This window comes from Penaeus monodon, chromosome 26 (assembly GCF_015228065.2).
Source record: "Penaeus monodon isolate SGIC_2016 chromosome 26, NSTDA_Pmon_1, whole genome shotgun sequence".
Lineage (NCBI taxonomy): Eukaryota > Metazoa > Arthropoda > Malacostraca > Decapoda > Penaeidae > Penaeus > Penaeus monodon.
In genome coordinates, this window is record NC_051411.1 from 1,738,380 (window position 1) to 1,743,379 (window position 5,000).

The window sequence follows — 5,000 nt, forward strand, 5'->3', positions numbered from 1 at the left end:
GTGTGTGTGTGTGTGTGTGTGTGTGTGTTGTGTGTGTGTGTGTGTGTGTGTGTGTGTGTGTGTGTGTGTGTGTGTGTGTGTGTGTGTGCGCGCATGTGTTCGTGAACGTGAAATATTAACGTTAAAACTGTATTAACCTCAACAACTTCCCTGACCTTCTTGTACAAGAAAAAAAAAAATTAAAAGCTTTGTTGTACAAAATAAATAATTCGAACTTTTTAAAATGATACATCCTTTGCAAGCAAGCATTAATTGTGTAAGATCAGCATTGCAGTGTTTAAGCATACATTTTTTTCTGTTGCAAAAAACACTCATTTGTTATGGAATTAAATGAAACCAAGTATTGTGATGTATATACACAGATATATACACAGACAGACATACATATCAGTGTGCGTGTGTGAGAGAGAGGGAGGGAGGGAATAAGAGAGAGAGAGAGAGAGAGAGAGAGAGAGAGAGAGAGAGAGAGAGAGAGAAGAGAGAGAAAGCGAAAGAGCTAGTGAAAGAGAGAGAAAAATGATTGCAATCCAGTAGGTTTTGAAGAATTATCTCTAGCATCACCTTTGGCAATTCCCTGCCAATCGAAACTTGATCATTACTCCACATCCAATTACGTCATGTTATTATTATTATCTTTTAACGTGCACAAAACCTGTACAGTAAATTTCTACGTCGATTTCTATTTATGGCGCAGAGTTTCATTGCGACTAAGGGCAGAGGAACAAAGCGAGAGATTAATTAACGATGAAGATGATTATTCGATCGAGCGCATCTCGTCAGTTAATCTTCTTGCTTGGTGAGATCATTCGTATTTTTCACAAATATTTATTTTTATTCGAACGTGTAAAACATGAGGCGTTGAAAGTTGCTTACTGTAGTTTCATAACGTGAATCTGGAGGAAGAGAATGATCTGTTTACACACACACACACACACACACACACACATAGACACACACACACATCTATTTACCTACACATACACACATGTACACACACACACACACACACACACACACACACATACACACATATATATATACATACACATACACACATACACGTACACACACACACACACACACACACACACATCTATATACATACACACACCAGACATGCACCCATATGTTTTTTTTTTAAACCTATCGGTGTATGATCCTTCCCCTCAATTTAAGGATAGTTAGAATATTGATACTTTTAATAAATTTATCAGCAACGCTAGGTTTAGCTCTTTCATTACACAACAGAAAATCTACCCCGAAAATCGTCCAATTAGAAAACAACAAGAAACAAGCAAATCAAGCAAAATCAAGAATAACCCAAATTCAAGGAACAAATTAAAGTCTTAATTGAAAAAAAAAAGAAAAGAAAAAAGTCTGTAAATGGAAATGACCTGGCGAGACGTAGATGGCAGAGATTTGTCAAATTCTTTGGAAAATTGCAGATACTGTCGAGTCCAAATTGATTGCCTTGTTAAGTGGAACTTGGAGGCAGAGTGAAGTGGAGGGACGAAAGGCACTGTGTGTGTGTGTGTGTGTGTGTGTGTGTGTGTGTGTGTGTGTGTGGTGTGTGTGTGTGTGTGTGTGTGTGTGTGTGTGTGTGCGTGTGTGTGTGTGCGTGGATGCACATATTAGTGGGACACCCTTTCCTCGCATTATTCTAATACTATGATAAATTAAGACAAGGAAATTAAAGAGTGGTGGAGGCCAGTGTAAATGCGTAGGTGCTATTATTTCCATGTACATGTGTAAATACTTTATTCCATACTGTAACCACAATCCGTCTTTCCTCTGGATTATCCTGGATTTACCACTGGTATTCGTACTTCAGTAAATAGATATAAAAGATGGAAGAAAGTATTAACGCATTGATAAAAAAAGAAAGAAAGAAAGAAAGAAAAAAGAAGAAAAAAAAAAAAAAGTCCAGAACAGAGTTTGAATCTCTGTCACTCCAGGTAGGGATAATGATTTTGTTGTGTGTTACAGTTGGGTTTGTATTGCTCATTCTAGGTCATACCTGGAGTGGCAGAGTCCTGGTCAGGGAGGCTTGTGTGCATGGGGGTACGTGTGTCCTATTTCAGCTGAACACATTCCATTCCTTCCCCCTTTTTTCCTCCTGTTTTCATCAGTAGACAAACGTTTACACAAATTAATGTTTATGACACAACAAACCCAGCCTGGACTTAAAAAACAACAACAACACATTTCTTTACTGGAACACACAAGTTATTTTTTTAAAGAATACAAAATATTCATCTACGAAAGAACAGATTCTTTTGTGAATTATTGAAGAATATCCTACTGTGTTTGGGAAAGTACAGAAAAGAAAAGAAAAGAAAAGAAATCAACAGAAAGTTTATCTTCTGACAGTTGGAAAAATTAGAAAAAAAGAAACATTGAAAGAAAGAAAAGCAAGACAGAGAAAAACAATAAAGCCTAGCGAGGTAATAAAGGAAAAATTCAACCCCTTTTTAAATAGATCTTCTCTGTACAATTCTTCAGTTATTTGTATACCATGACAAGTATCCTTGCGCAATTTCCTCCAAGCAGAGATCCCGAAACTAGGATCACTAAAATTGCCTTAGATTCAAAGACAGGAAATTCATTACTTGAAATAAAGGAAAATAAGGCCTATCGTCACAAACCTCATTTCATCTGAGTTAACATGTGCGTGCATTTAAACGTCACGCTTGTACTGTGTGAAGTAGAGATCAGATCAACTTTTAAATGGGCATTAAGATCGTCGGAAATGGCTAATCTAATGCATTACAGTTTATATAATATGATAGTAAATACTTTATTTGTACAAGAATCAACTGACAACTTTTAAATCATAATTACAAACTCATGGCATGAAGCAATGCACATAAAAGGATCTTTTACGTCAAAATGTTTTTATGCTGGGTGCTTTACATACAGCCTGATATAATTTGCATATCACATTTTGGTATATCCCGAATAAACCCATTAGATCGAACTGATATAACGATTCTGATGATATAGTAATAGCTTAAAATGCATGTAAATCATATGGAATTGTTATTGTTATCTCTGTTTATCGAACTCCTGCGTATTTATCGTTTTACCTGTCTGTCTCTTTCTCGTGTACTTTATTATATTTTTCTCTCTTTTCCCTCTCACTATCCTGCTCTTTTTTTCTATCTCTCTCTCTCTCTCTTTCTTCCTTTCTTTCGTCCTTCTCTCTCTTTCTCTCCACCCCCGTCTTTCTCTCTCTCTCTCTCTCTCTCTCTCTCTCTCTCTCTCTCTCTCTCTCTCTCTTCCCCCCCTCTCTCTTTCTCTTTCAGTCTTTTTCCCCCATCCTTATTCCTTGATCTAATTCGAAAGAATGTTTATTTGGATTTTCTATTTATGGCTATTTACCAGAACATTTGTCTTAGGTTGGCATCAATACGGTTATTAGAGATAAGAGAGAGAGAGAGAGAGAGAGAGAGAGAGAGAGAGAGAGAGAGAGAGAGAAGAGAGAGAGAGAGAGAGAGGGGAGAGAGAGAGAGGGAGGGAGAGAGGAGAGGATAGAGAGAAGGAGAGGAGAGAGAGAGAGAGAGAGAGAGAGATGAGTAAGAGAGGAGGAGAGAGAGAGGAGAAAGAGGAGAGAGAGAGAGAGAGAGAGAGAGAGAGAGAGAGAGAGAGGGGAAGAGATAGACAGATAGATATAGATAGGCAGACAGAGATAGATAGATATATGAATAGATAGATAGAGAACAAAAATCAGGAGATATGAGAAGAAGCTATCGAGTAAACAGAAACGCAAGAAAGCAGGTCAGGAGAGCAGGGACGCAAGAGAAAGCAAAACCTAGCAAGAGATCAAAAAAAGCAGCAGACAAAGCTGAATCGCAGAAAGCAGTTGAACCTAGGCGAGAGAGCAGAAGAGCAGAGGAGCAGAAATCATGAGAACTTCGCGAGAAACGGCATCCACACTCGCGACGTAGAAATGGCGGACGCAACTGCTCTCGCATTGTTGCGTCTGAACAATGGTTCCCTCCTTGCCGGGTTCTTGTATTCAGAATGTTAATGAGCGCCTCCCCAGGTATGCAACATTGACGGCGAATCTGAATAGCGGTGGAGAGTAGCCATTGTATCTTGATTTAGAATCATGTGTTTGTAAACATCTTTGTTTCCGCGGATTAGCCAAGTTGAGCGATGGGACTTTAACACGCAGGTGCCGGTCGTAATGACGGGCGGGAAGAAAACGGGGGATATTGTGCTTCTTGTGGTTTAAGAAAATGGGGATATTCTGTTTCTTTGTCGTTGAAGAAAATGGGGTAGTGTGTGTCTGTTCGCGGTTAAAGAAAACGGGGGATATTGTGTTTATTTTTTGTCGAAGAAAATGGGTATAAAATGTTTGTTTGTGGTTAAAGAAAATGGGGTATTGTGTGTTTCGTTTGTGGTTGAAGAAAATGGAATATTGTGTATTGACTGTGGTTAAAAAAATGGGCGTTTTCTGTGTGTGTATTTGTGGTTGAAGAAAACAAGGGTATTTTTTATTTCTTTGTGGTTAAAGAAAATGGGTATATATTGTTTGTTCGTGGTTAAAGAAACTTGAACATTCTGTGTTTCTTTTGTTTAAAGAAAATGGGGATATTCTATGTTTGTTTATGATTAAAGAAAACGAGAATATTGTGTTTCTTGTGGTAAAAAAAAAAAAAACTGGGATTATTGCATGTTTATTAGTGGTTAAATAAAGTAGGGAGATACTGTCCTTGTGATTAAAGAAAATGGGGTGTATGTTTCACTCTGGTTAAAGAAAATGGAAATATGCGTTTCCTCATGGATAAGGAAAATGGGAATATCGTGGTGTTTTATTTTTGAGAAGAAAGGAACCAGGTTATTCTATATATTTCCTTATGGTTAAAGAAAACGGTGATATTGTACTTTTTATGCTCAAATAAAACAGGAATCTTGTGATATCTTTTTATTTTTATGGAAAACGGTGATAATCTTTTTGCATTGTGTTAAGAAAAAATGTGACTATTGTGGTCTTG